The 18,257-nt window shown below is 39.7% G+C and overlaps 1 protein-coding gene across 2 annotated transcripts in view; it reads right to left on the reverse strand.

Moving 5' to 3' along the window:
- Positions 1–18,257, reverse strand: part of KCNH1 (potassium voltage-gated channel subfamily H member 1) — a 440,752-nt gene that overhangs the window by 418,148 nt on the left and 4,347 nt on the right. The gene's annotated exons all lie outside the window — the stretch shown is intronic.

The raw sequence follows: 18,257 nt of genomic DNA on the forward strand, positions 1-18,257 counted from the left end.
GAACACGAACACCCTTGTTTAGTTGTAAACTGGAGAAGGTACTGTGTGTGTTTGAGTATGTGTGTACACATACTACCTAGAATGAAATAATGGTGATATATCATCATTTAATTGAAAGCATTTATAGCTTATTCACAATATAGTTAACCACCCCTTCAGATAGGCTTCTTCACCCTTCTTAGATGAGCTTATTCTTGATTTGGAAGGCCTGGAAAATGATTCCACTTCATATAGATACCATTGAAGACAAATGGCTTGGAAGAAGACAGGGCCTGAGAAAAGCTAAGGATTGTGGGGAACCAAGACCTTATAGAGGAGGGTGAGAGAGGAGGAATTGCTAATTACGGTAATCTATTCTTGAGAATGCTTGATCTATTTAAAAGGAACAGAAAATACAACATTTATGATGTGAATCTATAAAACCACTATTTTTAGAAATATGCTTTTAATGAAAATCTACAACCAGTCCTTCTCTCCTTCTCTCCCATATATACACACATTCTTCTTGAGTGTCAACTAGGTGCCAAGCACAGTGCAAGACCCTGAGGGTCTCCAGATTGATAAGAAACAGTCCCTGCACTCAAGAAACTTAGCAAGACAAATAGACACGTGGACAACTAACAAGAAACAGGTAAGAAAACAGTGAACTCTGTTTGAGGGAGGTAAAGGGCTGTGTCTCAGAGGGGATAACATTTGAACGTGCTCTAGTCTAAAAGGATGAGTAAGATTTATTCAAACTTTTTGAATGCCTATCATGTAACTGGCACAGATAATACAAAAACAATAGATATAGAAATTAAAATATGATCACTGTCTTGGTGAACTCAAGAGGGTGTAAGAGAAGAAGGGAACATTCCAGGCCAAGGATCCAGTGTGGGCAAAGGCATGGCAGCACGGGACACAGCACAGGCTAGGGTAGACAAAGGACACCAGGAAGAGCAGCAGGAGGAGGAACTGGAGACCCAGACTGAGAAGGTCTTGAATGAATAAAGCCAAAGGGCTTTGATTTTATACTAGGGGCAGAATAATCCTTCATGTTGGTCTTCTTTCCCTGAATAAACTCACATTTCCTGAACCAAATAGTTTAGACTTAAAAGTAGTATAATATTTACTAAATTACTCCCAAGTGTATATGAAGCCTAGTCGGTTTAACCGTCTCTTTTGTTAACTCCTGAAATAGTAGTTAATTTCCCTCAAAACACCTAGAGCAGGAGGAAAATCTGAGTGTGCCTTTTCATGGCTAATGCTCCACTGAGATTATCTATGAGAAAAGAGAGAAGAGTAGCCAGTTATAGACAATGGATTGAGCACATGTGTTTATTTTCTTTTGTACACCAGACCCCAGCAAAATAAAAGTAAACAAGTTAAAAAGGTAAAAATCCACAAAAATGAAAATTAGATTAAAAAGAATGAACAAAAAAAATAACTGGAGAAGAATCAGCAATATTATAGGAAACAGAGAACTTTAAAAAAAAAAATCTTGAATTGGTATCCTTAGAGAGATTCAAGAAGTATTACATCCACAAAACAAAAACAGAATACTATGAGGAAAAAAAATAAAGGAACAAGAACCCTTATAAATTAAAAATGAATAGCCATTAAATATTCAACATGAACGTTAGAAGAGAAAGTCTAACAGAAAGTAGTGCAGAAAGAGAAAGAGACAAGAAACACAGAGAAGAAGAAAAAAAACACGTGGAGGATCAGTCCAAGAGGAAGAACATGTGCCCTAAGAGGAACGGCAGAAAGAACAACATGAGAAAAGGCCAGAAGACATTCTTTTTAAAATTAAAACGATCAAATGTGAGTGTATAATGAAGATATTTTCATATATACAACGATTAGGGGAAATCATTTACCACATATTCTTTCTTTGGCAGTTACTTGAGGATGTGTACCAGCAAAATGAGGGAATAAAGCAAAATGGAGGACAACATGGAAACCAGAAAAAAATAGCTCCAAATGTAAAAAGCAGGGAAGACAGCTAGTAGACAGTATTCAATACTAAACGGTTCAGAGACTAGACATTCCAAAAGTGAATTATCTAGAGGTAAAGAAGGTCAAGGCTTGATGATATTCTTGATCATTTGGAACAACATTGTCAATAAAGGTATACAATTTGTGAGGGCAGAAAAGGAAATTAAAAACATCAAAGAAAACAAAAATCATGCAAGAAGGGAAATCAAATCTCACTGTCACATCATAGGAATAAGTTTATTCCTTATTAATTTCCCATTTTTAAAACCAATACATAATAAATGATGGAATATTTAATTATCATAAGTATCTGAATGTAATCTCATTGATTCTGGCACTAAAAATACAGGTGATAAAGTTTAGGGAGAGAAAAGAGAACAATCATTAAGAGAATAAGAGATGGCATCTCTAGCTGATTATAAAATAGAATGGTATAAATATTTAACTTAAACCTACAAAGGTAAACAATAAGAGAGTAATATAATTATATCAGGAGGAGGCTTAGGGAGTAAGATTAAGTGAGCTAAAACCTCAACTAATTAACAGAAGTCAACAGATAATATCTAAAATTGATAAATCTAGAAATGCATGTTATTTATAGACATGGCAGAAACTATAAGAAGAAAGCTAAAATTAGAAGATGTGGCCTCTGGTGAGTAGGATGGGAGGAGACAAGGCATAGAATGGTTTTTTACATTACATTACAAGCTCTTCTGCTTGATTTTTGCAAACATGAACTTACTGACTTTGATAAAAATCACTATGTACTTAATTTTTAATTAATTTAGTCATTACAGATTAACTTATTGATTAAATTTTTCACTTACTAAAAAATGAGAGCAAGATAGATTTCAAGCTCCAGATATCACTGATAGTTTTCACAGAAGTGTTCTGATCACCTTTTAAAGTTATTCATCCTTCCATAAACATACTCTTATCCCTGGTGGGCATATTACAGCCCCATCTGAGAAAAACCAAGCCTACTAGCATTTTCCTTGACTTTAGCAAGGAAACAGAAAAACAGGGAGTGCAGTAGGAATAGAATCATCAGCCTATCACCCACTCAGAAGATTCTCACCATAGAATTTAAAATTCCAAAATAATGTCCTCTCACTGCTAACCCAAGCAAGCAATTACAGCTCTAGGGAGCAAGATTCCCTTGCCACTCCATGATAGAAGGTCTAGGAATTCCCTCTTTACCCAAGGAGTTAGAGAGAATGGAAGAAAAATTTCTAGTCCCAGCCAGAAAGCTTTTTGCCTCCAACAGTATAGAAATTCTTCCCCCTTCCCTTCCCCTATTCCTAGCACGCACATTCTCTTCTATTCTAAGCCACAAATAATCGACCTGTAAATTACCTTCCAGAACACAATCTGTTTATAGTTATGGGCTACCCAAACAAATGCCATAACACCACTCATATCATCAGGAATTAAGGGATTCCACAAAAGTGAGATTTTAGATATTAATACAAATGGTATCATTTACTGATAATTACTCTGTACCAGGTACTGTTCTAAGTACTTTACCAAATATCATGGTGTTTTTTAACCTTTACATCAATCTTTGTGAAGTGATATTACTTTACTGAAGGAAGTCTCAGGGATTTCATCATTTTATTCATGAGGAAACTGAGTCTCTGAGGATGCACAGTAACCATTTATACCAGGGTAAAGTTGGGATTTGAACCTAGGTCTACGTGACTTCAAAATCCATGCTTTTAATCATTCTATTACATAGTCTCCTTATGCCATTAGATGCTAAAATCAGACCGTTTCTATGAACACTGTTATTATTGCCCTATGTTATTATTATTCTGCCTTTTGGTATACAATGATGCCCTCTGGAAACATTGATGTGAGTAGAGGTAATTGTTCCACTTCTAAATGCTTGGGTTCTCCTGTCTATTTTTTCAATGTTTTGTCTCTTCCCTCACTTGAAGACTAACATCTTTAACTTCTTAAAACTTAGTGTGCTGGCTAATTCCTATAACAGTCCTGCTTCCATACAATAGAAGAGGAGAAGGAACAGGAGAGAAGAGGGTAGACTTTGTGCCTGGCTCCCCGTTTGACACTCTGGGGTGGGGGAGAACACCACACTGGGTGACCCAAAACAGCTGCACAGAATACCTGGCCACGTTACACTCTTGAGCCTCCCTCCATTCCCATGGAGTCTGGAAAGAATCCAGAAGTCCCCAACTGCCCGTGGCTGCTGAAGTTGAATAAGCAGATGGTTATCACAGTGGAGTGAGCTGACCTTACAGCCAAGGGCTGTATATCAACCTACCCAGTCCTAGGATCAACTGGGGTGGGTCGGGGAAGTTGGGAGGGGACAGTAAGTCAGGCAAATATCAGACATGAGCTGGAGGCCAGTGATAGCCTACATTAGATCAAGTCTCTCTCTCCCTTTCTCTTTCTCTCTCTCTCTCTCTCTCTCTCTCACACACACACACACACACACACACACACACACACACAGAATCAGCAATGGTACCAAGTTTTATTCAATCCAAGAGAATGGAATATAAGTTCTCCAGCTGTGGACTTTAGCCCCACATATCAGTTGAGCACCCAGTGACCAGCAGAGCAGGGACCATTGCCAGAGACCCAAGGAACAAGAGGGGAAAAATAGGGCTCTGCATCCAGGACTCTGAGGCTCCACAGGCTATGCAAGTTCCACTTGTTTCCACCCCACACACCATCTCAGAGAGAAGTAATGAGGTAGGTAGAAGTGGAATCTGAACCCAGAAGAGATTGAGTTACCCAAAAGATGATTTATACTGCTTGAGATACTACTTCAGAGTCCCCTTAACCACATTCTTTTTGCTGTTCAGTAGGATGGGAGGGAATAGCAAAGGGGAAGATTAGATCTGCTAAAAAAAAAAAGAAAGAAAGAAAGAAAGAAAGAAAGAAAGAAAGAAAGAAAGAAACCTATGTATGTCTGAGTAAATTTGCCAGCATGCCTCTAGAAGTATGTCTGTCATAAGAATAAACAGGCTCAGAAAATGAGAATTTCCTGAATAAAGTACATCGATTCTAGTACAAGGACGCTATGACAGCAATTTTGCTTAGCTAAGCCTTCTTAATTCCTCCAGGTGGTTGGCTATATTCCCCATGGTTGAGAATGCCAAATAAGAGAGCTAAAGTGAAGTGACACAGAGTTTCTAGCCAAATGCACAGACGGGCAATCTACATCCAAACATAAACGACTCTGGAATTATTTACTATTTTTCGCACTCAGTAAACAGAAATCTAATTTTAAGCTAAGTGAAACTTAGTTAGCAAAGTAACCCACTGCTTGGACAAAATATCAAAAAATATATAATCTCATACATAAATAAATAGAAAAATATCCCATGTTCATTTACTGGAAGAATTAATAATTCTTTGGGGTGGGGTGGGGTGGGGTGGGTTTTCTTTTTTTAATTTTTTTGAGTCTTGCTCTATTACCCAGGCTGGAGTACAGTGTCGCATTCTCGGCTCACTGCAACCTCCACATCCCAGGTTCAAGCGATTCTCCTGCCTCAGCCTCTGGGACTACAGGCACATGCCACCATGGCCAACTAATTTTTGTATTTTTAGTAGAGACAAGGATTCACCATGTTGGTAAGGCTGGTCTCAAACTCCTGACCTCAAATGACCCATCTGCCTCGGTCTCCCAAAGTGCTGGGATTACAGGTGTGAGCCACCACTCCTAGCCAGAATTAATAATATTGTTAACATATTTAGACTATCTGTGATGGTTAATACTGAGTGTCAAATTGATTGGATTGAAGGATGCAAAGTATTAATCCTCGGTGTGTCTGTGAGGGTGTTGCCAAAGGAGATGAACATTTGAGTCAGTGGGCTGGGAAGGCAGACCCGCCCTTAATCTGGTGGGCACCATCTAATCAGCTGCCAGCAAATAAAAAGCAGGCAGGAAAACATGAAAAGGCAAGACTGGCCAAGCCTCTCAGCCTACATCCTTCTCCCATGTTGGATGCTTCCTGCCCTCAAAAACGTTGGACTCCCAAGTTCTCCAGTTTTGGGATTCGGACTGGCTCTCCTTGTCCTCAACTTGCAGACAGCCTGTTGTGGGACCTTGTGATTGTGTGAGTATATATCTCATATATGTGGGAGTTTATTATAAAGTATTAACTCACACGATCATGAGATCCCATATATATAATAGGATATATATATATATATGTTAGGATATACACATATCCTATTGGTTCTGCCCCTCTAGAGAACCCTAATACACTACCCAAAGTGATCTACAGATTAAATGCAATCCTTACCAGAATTCCAGTGACATCTTAAGCCAGGCACAGTGGCTCACACCTGTAATCCCAACATTTTAGGAGGCCGAGGTGGGAGGATTGCTTGAGCTCAGGAGTTTGAGACCAGCCTGGGTACCACAGTCAGCTCCTGTCTCTAATAAAAACTTTTTTAAAATTAGCCAGGCATGATGGCATGTGCCCATAGTCCCAGCTCCTTGGGAGGCTGAGGTGGGAGGATCCCTTGAGCAAAAGAGGTCAAGTCTGCAGCGAGCTATGAGCATGCCGCTGCACTCCAGCCTGGGCAACAGAGCAAGACCCTGCCTCTATAAAAACAAACAAACGAATCGATGACATTGTCACATAAGTAGAAAAATCACCCTAAAATCTGTATGGAATGCTAAACTCATTCAAAAACACCTTCCCAGAAACACTGAGAATAATGTTTGACTAAATATCTGGGCACCCCACAGTCCACAGATAAAATTAACTACCACAAACACCACAGCCAAGGCCCTTAATATAACTTCTGCAATAGTCTTTAATGGAGTCAGCAGAGCCACAGCTCGCAAATGTTCAGTGCCCTCACAGTCCTAGTAGTACTCTGAGTTTGGGAGGACTGAGTACCATTTTAAAGTTCTATTTTGATAAAGAGTTTTTATGAGGGCAACGCTTACCTTCCCACGCCTGGGGTTTCCACTGAGAGAAAGGAGTGTCCACCCACTTCTAAACAGAAGTCTTGGGGTGAATACTTTTGTCCCCACCACTTTTACCTTCACAGTAACAATGATCGAACTGTCAGTAGCTACGTCAAGAGCAAGAGGAATCCCTCTGGTGGGCCTATGGTTTGCTTCAACAGAATGCAGTAAAGTTGGTGCTGGGCCAATGACAGGCCTAAGCCTTAAAGTCTGGTGACTTCTGCTATTGCACTCTTGGGAGCCTGAGCTTCCATATGAGAAGTCTGGCTGTGCTACAGAAGAAGCCATAAGGAGACTGTGCAACCAGAAGCAACCTAAAGAGAAAGAGGTCCTGAGATTACATGGAGAAGAACCGAGGAATCTAGTCAGCAATGAAAACCAATGGAAGAATGACAGGCAAAAGACACTCTGTTCATCTACTCTTCCCCTTCCCCAGCAATCCCTAGGCTTTCCAGAGCACCATTTGTGAGAAGAAAGAAGATGACCACAAGTTGAATTCTAGTCGTAGCGTTGTCCCTAATGAGCTGCAGGTGAGTCGCTTCAGCTTTATGGATCTGGTAGGGGACAGGGGGCTGCTCAACTAAATCTCCATGCTTCTGGCAGCAAAATCTGACTCTCTAAGTAATCAGATGCATAACAAAGAACAAATCAGATGATGCCCCACAACCTGCAAGCCATGCACCCATGTGGAGTAATCAAACCAGTCACCCTGAAATATCACTTCTCTAAATACTGGACTCTGTGTAACCTGGGTCATCCAAAACAGCAGAAACACCCTCTAAACTTAATACCCACATTCCAGGTGAACCATGTTGTATCAGGCTTTTGCTCGGTGGGATTGTTTGGATTTGGGATACGATGCTATGTGCAGTATTAATATTCGAATGTACCATGTGGTGAAAGGATTTGACAGTAGAAATGAATCACATATTGGTGGGTCCATTCGTATATGGGGAAAATGCCTAAATGTGTCTTTGAAAACAAATAGGCTCTTGATACACATACACACACACTCACATACACACACACACACACACACACACACACACACACACACACGTATATGTATACATGTATCTTTTACAAGTAGAATGTGTAACTTCCAATCAGCCAATAGCCCGTTCTGAAGCACCAAGCCTGCCTCCAAATTTGTATTTTCTGAACTTACCAAGTCCTTCCTACATTGTTCTGTAAAATAGATAAGTTCTACCTGGCTGTGCTTGCCATGATTTATTCATTGGCTCTCATCTGAAAGTTCCCCTGCATCCCAGGTCTTTGATGCAAATTAGCCAGATTCTACTGCCGCCTTCAGAAGCCTTTTTACCCCCTGAGGGTCTGTAGCTGCAAGAGTGTGTGCAATTAAGTGTAAGGTTTCCTAAATTCAACCTTCCTCAGCCCACACAGTTTTCCTCTGGTTCACAGCATAAAACAAGCATCCTCTAAAAATTTAAAAGACTCCCCACCTCCCTCTACTGTGTAAAGTTTCTCAGCTGATGAGACATGAGCCAAACTACTCTGCAGTAGTCAGAAGTGTCAAAATTATTCCAAACCTGCTGTTTGCCCATAAAGCATAACACAGAGATATTCTCAGAAATTATTAAAAATTGCTTTTCATCATAATTACCACAAATAGCAAAGGAAAAACTAACTAAAGCAATGACTTAGTAAAGTGACTCAGTTTGGCAATTACGCAGATAAAAGCCACATTCAGCAAGTGGTTAACGTACGCATATTGTTCCCTGCCAATACTGGCTATTTGGAGGGCTACAGTAAATATTTCACAATACACTTCTAATAACTTGAGATATTTTACTTCGAAGACAACATGTCTTCCTGACATTTCGGAATTACAATTACAGATTTCTGAGGATATCAGTACTCTTACAAAAAGTAAGTTTGAGTAAAAATATACTTTTCTTCTTTTAGAATAATTAAAGAATTGAAAGATAATGATTGAGATAAATGATGAGAATAAGTGCTATGGATTTTCACTAGACAAAGACCAGAAAACAATAGTTTGATTTACCTGAACCTAAATAAAATCCATACCAGAAATTACGTCAAAAAAAAAAAAAAGACAGATCAAGGTTTGGTAATATTTAGGAGAATGGAGAGGACAGAATGAGAAATAAGAAGTTAGATCAGTCTGATATACCCAAATAAAACATCTAAAATCTTAATATCAGCAAAAGTCATCTTGAGGCTCCACTGTGATTTTCAGCAATAAAGTCTCATGAAGATGACTCTTCTAAATTGTCAAGAGCCTAATCTTCGCACAAAACAAACTGAACTTCCAAGAGATTCAATAGTTATTTGCTTTCTCTGATTTTAATATACTACAGAAATACATTTTTTATTAAGTCAGTAAATTACAATGGAGAGAGAGATTTCAATTTCAAAAGCAAACTCAAATACTTCATTTACTGGGTAGTTACCTGTAAATACATGATTTCAAAAGCATGACCTCCATCTTCATTCAGCATCAAATTAATTTTAAAACAATAAAAGCAGATCAACCAGTGTCACAAGAAGTATGGAAGAAAATGAAAATGTGTTGAAATATAAGACTTTTATTACCGAATATTTTACTTAAGAAATAAGAGATCAGTGATATCTTGAATTACTGCTAAGAAATATTTGTGTAATAAATTGTTCAAAATAATCAGCCTATTGAATTGATTGGATATATATATATATATATATATATATATATTTTTTTTTTTTTTTTTTTGAGATAGAGTTTTGCTCTTGTCACCCAGGCTTGAATGAAATGGCACAATCTTGTCTCATTGCAACTGCCATCTCCTGGTTCAGGCAATGATCTTATCCTGCCTCAGCCTCATGACTAGATGGAATTACAGGTGTGTGCCACCACAACCAGCTAATTTTTGTATTTTTAGTAGAGACGGATTTTACCATGCTGGCCAGGCTGCTCTCAAACTCCTGATTTCAAGTGATCCACCCACCTCAGCCACCCAAAATTCTGGGATTACAGGTGTGAGCCACCATGCCTGGCCTGATTTAATATATTTTATTCTCATTTGTACTGTCTCAATAATTTCTTAATGCACATCTATATATATCCTAGGCATTTTGAACAAAAAGCCTTAGACCACAATTGAATAACACACAAAAAAAATTTCTCTCAGAACTCAAAAAAGTACTCAAAGTAAGCAATATAAAAACATGAATCAGTATTAGAAAAAGGATTTTTTTGGTAAGTTGGTTTTACATTTGTCTCCTATGTTATTTTAAGGAAGTCAAGTTGTCTCTGTTTGCAGATAACATGATTTTATATTTAGAAAACTCCCTTATCTCAGCCCAAAACTTCTTGAACTGATAAGCAACTTCAGCAAAGTCTCAGGATACAAAATCAATGTGCAAAAATCATAAGCATTCCTTTACCCCAACAATCGGCAAGCAGAAAGCCAAATCATGAATGAACTCTCATTTACAATCACTATAAAGAGAATAAAATACCTAGGAATACAGCTAGCCAGGGATGTGAAGGAACTCTTCAAAGGTAACTATGAACCACTGCTTGGGGAAATAAGAGAGGACACAAACAAATGGGAAAAAAATTCCATCCTCATGTATAGGAAGAATCAATATCACAAAAATGGCCATACTGCCCAAAGTAATTTATAAATTAAATGCTATTCCCATCGAACTACCATTAATATTCTTGACAGAATTAGAAAACAGTATTTTGAATTTAATATGGATTCAAAGACCCCATATAGCCAAGACAATCCTAAGCAAAAAGAACAAAACTGGGGGCATCACACTACCTGACTTCAAACTATACTATAAGGCCATAGTAACCAAAACAGCATGGTACTGGTACCAAAACAGACAAATAGACCAATGGAACAGAACAGAGACCTCAGAAATCACACCACACATCTACGACCATCTGCTCTTTGACAAACCTGACAAAAACAAGCAACAGGGAAAGGATCTCCTATTCAGTAAATGGTGCTGGGAGAACTGGCTAGCCATATGCAGAAAACTGACACTGGACCCCTTCCTTACATCTTATACAAAAATTAACTCCATATGAATTAAAGACTTAAATGTAAAACTCAAAACCATAAAAACTCTAAAAGAAAACCTAAGTAATACCATTCAAGACATAGGCATGGGCAAAGACTTCATGACAAAAATGCCAACAGCAATTGCAACAAAAGCCAGAATTGATAAATGGGATCTAATTAAACTAAAGAGCTTTTACACAGCAAAAGAAACTATCATCAGAGTGAATAGACAACCTACAGATAGGAGAAAAGTTTTGCAATCTAACCATCTGACAAAGGTCTAATATCCAGAATTTACAAGGAACTTAAACATTATTTACAAAAAAAAAAAAAAAAAAAACAACTCCATCAAAAAGTGGGCAAAAGATATGAACAGATACTTCTCAAAAGACTTTTATGAGGTCAACATATGAAAAAAGTCCAACATCACTGATCATCAGAGAAATGCAAATCAAAACCACAATGAGATACCATCTCATGCCAGTCAGAATGGTGAGTACTAAAAAGTCAGAAAACTATAGATGCTGGCTGGCCTGTGGAAAAATAGGAATGCTTTTACACCATTAGTGGGAGTGTAAACTAGTGCAACCATTGTGGAAGACAGTGTGGCAATTCCTCAAGAATCTAGAACCAGAAATACCATTTGACCCAGCAATCCCATTACTGGGTATATACCCAAAGGAATATAAATAATTCTACTATAAAGACACAGGCACAGGTGTGTTTATTACAGCACTATTTAAAATAGCAAAGACATGGAACCAACCCAAATGCCCATCAGTGACAGACTAGATAAAGAAAATGTGGTACATATATACCATGGAATACTATGCAGCCATCAAAAGGAATGAGATCATGTCTTTTACAAGGACATGGATGAAGCTGGAAACCATCATCCTCAGCAAACTAATATGGGGACAGAAAACCAAACACTGCATGTTCTCACTCATAAGTGGGAGTTGAACACTGAGAACACATGGACACAGGGAGGGGAACAACAGAAGACTAGACCTGGAGTGGACTGCTAGCCAAATAACCAATAGTCAGGGCTGAGCCAGTGAGATTCTCTCTCCAGAACAAAACTCAAGACACTAAAGCTGAGAAATCTGTAGAGTTGAGCAGATATCTTTGACCGTATGCATGCTGGTGAGTAAATGGAGAAAAGCGGTCTTGAGAAAGAAACAGGGAGCTCAGATACACAGGGGAGCAGCTATGAGGCCATCTGAAGGGAGAACTGGACAGACAGAAAGACAGGCAGATGGGCAGAGATGGACAGATGGAGGCAGAGACTGCAGAGACAGCAAGCAGAGATGGACAGTGGCAGAGACAGACAGCAAAAGTAGTCAGAGACAGTGATGAAGACAGATGGCAGGTAGTGACAGTGACACAGACTAAAGGCAGACAGTGACAGAGACAGGCAGGAAGACAGATGGAGAAAGGAGCGGAGAGAGTGAGGGAATGAAGGGACATAGGGCAGGGGGCAGGGGCCACGCCCACAGAGTATAAGAGCATGAGCCGAGAGCAAGAGACCAATAGCAAGACCCAGAGAGTGAGCCAAGGGAGTAACAGACCAGAAGACAAGAGGACATGAGAGACTGAGGGGAGAGAATGAGATCAAAAGCCCCAGGGAGACACAGAAAGAGAAGAAAACCAGAAAACCCAGAGATACGGTGTTACTGGAGACACATGAGAGGCAGGGATTGGGAAGCTGGAGGGGAGGAGATGTTTTAAAAGAAGAGAAGTCAGAGGAAAGTGGCCACTCAGTGAAGTGAGGCTGGAGCAGAGTCCCTGAGTGTTCCAGCCAGGTGGGAAAGCACAAAGGAGAATTTCATCTGACAGGAAAGGGACTAGAATTTAGGAGCTTTTTCCTTTAAAAAGTATCAGCCATCATTTCAAAATGGCAAATGCAGTATACACACTTATTTCCTCATTCTTGAATGATGAAAAAATATTGAAATAGAACATGATGTAGGTGACCAACTCACTGAACTGAAAAGCAAGGGCAGGCACATCCTGCCTTCTTCAGGCAGAACACAGGTGTTTTCATGTGTTGAAAGGAGTATATAAATGTACATCCCCTCACCAATTCACATCCATGATTAAATGGGCTGCACAAAAGGTTAAGAAAGCGCATTATCCAGAGAACAAGTAACTGGCTCTCTCAGCTAGGATCTTAGCAGCAAAATAGGACATATTCAATGGGCAGTTTGAAGAATGTTTAAAAAGGAACTATTTACAAAGGTGTGGGAGAGGTATAGGCAGTAGTGTGTTAGCAAGCTGGCTCTGGGAAGAAAGGAACCCCAGTTTACAACACTGGCCAATTTCTAAGATGTAAACACCTTACACCTTACTATAAGCAGTTTTCAAGCTTCCAAAGTGAAGTCCCTGAACCAAGAATAAGGAAGAGATTCACATCATCAGATCTTCAGCGGTAGTACCAACCAGTTGCAGCCTGCTCCAGCACACCACTGAGAAAAACCCCAAGATATCGTGCAGTACCCCAGGGTTAGTCAAAGTTGGAAGCTTTGTCTCTAACCCTGTCCAAACCCAAAGAGAGCAAGCTAGAGATGTAACCTTCAATCAAGGGAAAACAGCTAGGCTAAGATGACCTTGCAGGAGAGAACTGGAATAAGTACTACAACCTCTCTCTTCCTTCCCATTTGGAGTGGTATACCTCAGAAGCTGAAGCCAGCCAGAAGCCAGAAAGCAAGGGAACCTACAGATGTAATCGATATAGATCAGCCTCCCAGCCTCCAACAAGACACAGGCTGGTAAAGTGTGGTCCTAGGGAGTCAAACAGAAACCATTCAGTACCTTGGCCCACACAGAGGCTTAAAGCACAGCCTTCATGATGACAGTGTAGACGTTTAATATATTCAGTCCCAATAATGCTGAGAGGAAAAGAAAGCAAATAAAATAAAAACTTAAACATCAATTTAATGGAAATATATATAGTCTTATCACTCAAATTAACTCCATTTTCTTTGCATGGCCCTGAAGTTCTAGTCTAAGACATATTTTCCAGCTTCACTCTTAATATAAATCAAACCTAAGCCATAGATAAACGCTAGTAAAACTTGCCAATATAGTATCATCTTTCACATGCTGACTCCAGCACTCTGAGAATGCCAGTGGGGGATGTCTACATCATTGCTGTAAGGGAAGAAAAAGGAGATGGAAGGCAATTTCTCTTCTTTACAGAAGTATCTGATGTGATTGCAGAACCTTTAAAAGGCTATGGAAGAGCCGGGCGCGGTGGTTCAAGCCTGTAATCCCAGCACTTTGGGAGGCCGAGGCGGGTGGATCACGAGGTCGAGAGCTCGAGACCATCCTGGTCGACATGGTGAAACCCCGTCTCTACTAATAATACAAAAAAATCAGCTGGGCACGGTGGCGTGTGCCTGTAATCCCAGCTACTCAGGAGGCTGAGGCAGGAGAATTGCCTGAACCCAGGAGGCGGAGGTTGCGGTGAGCCGAGATCGCGCCATTGCACTCCAGCCTGGGTAACAAGAGCGAAACTCCGTCTCAAAAAAAAAAAAAAAAAAAAAAAAAAGGCTATGGAAAATGATGGCTTTCAGTCACTCTCAATTAATAATTACATTAATAATTATGGAATTGACTCCTTTAATTTCAGAACATCAGTTTTATGCAACATAGGACTAATCAAAAGAGTTGTCATTTTAATTTACATAATGAACAATCAGTATGAGTAAGCAAATTGAGTATTGACATAACTCTATAATACCTAATCAGGAGAATTTTAAGTAGCTTTGTCATTAACAGGAATGTTTCACCGTTAGAGCAGAAACTACGAGAACCAAGGGAGATACTGAAATGAGCCAGACTGTAATCTGTTCAGCAAGACCACAGTTGCAGCAGGGTACAGTGGCTCGTGCCTGTAATCCCAGCACTTTGGGAGGCTGATGCAGGTGGATCACTTGAGCCCAGGAGTTCGAGAACCCCCTGGGCAACATGGCAGAAACCCATCTCTACAAAAAATACAAAAATTAGCTGTGTGTGGTGGTACATGCCTGTAGTTCCAGCTACTCGGGAAGCTGAGGTGGGAGGATGGGAGGATTGCTTGAGCCTGAGTGGCAGAGGCTGCAGTGAGCTGACATCATACCACTGCACTCTAGCCTAAGTGACAGAGTGAGATCCTATAATATCAAAAAAAAAAAAAAAAGACTGTATTTGCATGAGAACAGCCAAAGCACTAAACAAATTCCAGCATCTAGGATGTGCTAAAAACTCACACCAATGGATGAGCAACCCAAAGCAGCATGCCAAAGAAGACAGAGCAATGGGATATCCCAAAGGAATGAGGTTTGTTTAAAGAAACTTCAACCACATCAGAACAAAATGTCATACATTCTGCAATCTTCTTTTAATTCACTTACGGGATCTGGTCATCCCACAGCCAACCTCACAAAAAAATAAATAGCTGTAAAATCTAAGAATAATTTTGGGTGAGGTGTTTAAAGGAAAAAATATGTAGTAAGTGTTGAATCAGTATAACATCCCTTAAATCTTTGGAGAGGTTTACAAAGCACGTCGTCCCCCGTCATGGATTTCTCTGCAAGACCCAGCATCACAAAGCCGCACTCATGTTGGTGTTCCTACTTGTTAGCACAGCACTGGGCACATAGGAGGTCCACCGTGCTTATAAAACTGAACCATAAGCTAGCCTTTGCTTTTTGTTTTAATTTTCCATTGAGTTTTGATTCTTCCACTAAATCTGTGCCTTTCCTTCAGTCATTTTGTTTCCATTTCACTGAAACAAATATAAATCATTTCCTTCCTAGTTTCTTCACCCTTCCAGCTCTAATTCTTGCATAATCTCTGTCCCCAGGGTTTCATGCTTCTCAAATTAAGAAAATAAATCTCCTAAATACACACACACACAAAAAAAAATCCCACCACCCTTGCATGTACCCTTTGCACATAATTTTAGCCATGCAAGTCTTTCACATCATTTACAATCATGTGCGAGGGAGCTCCTCAGAGAGAACATTTCAGTCCACAGTGAATACGGATGCCTCCCAAAGGGCAAGAGCAAGTTTTGTTTTCATTTCATTTTGGTCATGTGCTCCTATTAACATAACTCTCAATGACCCTGTTTTTTTAGTTACTAGATTGTTTCGGCAATATCACTATTAAAGCCAAAAGAAGAAAATACCAAATGCTGGCAATGGTGTGCGGTGATGGAAATGGTCATACACTGCTGATGAGCGCGTACCTTGATATAAACCCTTTGGAAAACTGTTTGACAGTGTCTACCACAGTTAAACATGTGCATCCTAGGTATATACCCAAGAGAAATGTGTGCCCACATGCCCCGAAAGACATACCAAGAATGGTTGTAGCAGCATTAATAGCACAAAACTGGAAACAATTCATCAATGGCAGAATGGATAAAATGTGTGGTACAGTCTCATGTAAAGCATATACAGCAGTGAAAGTCAATCAACAGGCCGGGCACAGTGGCTCACGCCTGTAATCCCAGCACTTTGTGAGGCTGAGGCAGGCAGATCACAAGGTGTGGAGTTCGAGACCAGCCTCACCAACATGGTGAAACCTGTCGCTAATAAAAATTAGCCAGATGTGGTGGTGCACACCTGTAATCCCAGCTACTCGGGAGGCTGAGGCAAGAGAATTGCATGAACCCAGGAGGCGGAGGTTTCAGTGAGCCAAGGTCACACACTCTAGCCCAGGCAACAGAGTGAGACTCCATCTCAAAAAAAAAAACAAAGAAAGAAAGAAAATGAATCAATAGTACATGCAACAACATGGAGGAATTGCCACCTGACAAAAGAATACATGCTGTATGATCCCATACAGATCCCATTTTATCTGTATATAAACCTCCAAAACAGATAAAAATAAACGGTAGTGTTTATTAACTGTAGTTTTTTGGTTTTTTTTAGGAATTCAAAACAAACTGGTAAAATTATAAGGAAAAGCAAGAAAGCACCATAAAACCAGGAGACGGCACCCTTTGGAAGGAGAGTGGGGTAATTAGGATCAAGGAAGGCTTTGTGGGGGCTTCCAGGGTGCTGGCAAGACCCTATTTCTTGACATAGGTAGCAATGACATACAGTATCATTTTATACAAATCTGTTAAACTGTATAAAATTTTTCTGTGTGCTTTTCTATTTGTGGTACTGAACAACTAAAAAGGTTAAAAGGGGAGAAGAATCAATACAAAATAACTTATCAAAAGTTTTTTAAAGGTTTGCAGCTGGAAAAAGCAGTAGGCTAAGTCGGTTTTGTTCCACTGAGCAGACTGCAAATAAGTGGTAGCGATAAGAAGGCAGATTTGGGTAAGACCAAAGGACAGCAACAAAGGCAAGAGGAAGAGGAGAGAAGAGAAGAAGAGAAAAACAAAGAGAGGAGGCAAAAAGGAAGAAATGGCTTCAGAACTGCAGTTGCCTACAAACAGAATATTCTTCATGAGAAAGTGAGTGTCCCATCACTGACGCTAGTCAGACACAGGCTGAGAAACCATGGGGAGGAATGTTCAGGAGAGGATTCAGACAGTGGGAAATGAATTGTATATCATGTCCCTCCAGAACTAAGATTCTGTGATTCTATTTCTTTCTCAACAGTTATAGGTGGGGCCACTTAGAAAAACAGAAAAACAGAAAAAAAAAATGGTCCAAATATACTAAATGTATGAAGCAGATACTCTAGCAGATTTTAAAGGTTTGTTTACAAGCCATTAACTAATCAAAAATAAAGGGAAGGGAAGAATTGAAGAGCTTCAAGGTAATGCTCAAGAAGCGACTGCCAAGTGAGGTCCAACCATAAATGAAGAGCTGGCGTCAGAAACAATGAAGCCAAGGAGTCAATTGACCCACAGTGTTCCTCAAATGCACCTATTCTTTTAAGCTAGAGTATTAAAACAAATGAGTTGCATACAAACCGTGGAATTTGAAAGCTTTATTTCCTTAACATTAAATCACAAGGCTTCTTCCTCTCAATTCCATCTAACATCAGCCAGTAGATTTAACTTCTTGACACTTTCAGAGAAAGATAGCTGAGCCTTGCCTGAAGGTTGTCTTAGAACATTTTGCAAGAAAAAACAAGCTCTGTTGAGCTGTTAATAATCCAGATTATCATCCATTCCCTCTTTTAGAGGCACAATGGATTTTAACCAGTTTTCTGTTTTATAAACATGATCATGGCTCAAAACATCCATGAGGAGGCACATTATCCATGGCTCTCATCCTGTTTGCTAACCAATTACATCAACAACCTGAACCAACTTAACACTATACAAAAACACAGCT

Source organism: Saimiri boliviensis, chromosome 14, assembly GCF_048565385.1.
Source record: "Saimiri boliviensis isolate mSaiBol1 chromosome 14, mSaiBol1.pri, whole genome shotgun sequence".
Classification (NCBI taxonomy): Eukaryota; Metazoa; Chordata; class Mammalia; order Primates; family Cebidae; genus Saimiri; species Saimiri boliviensis.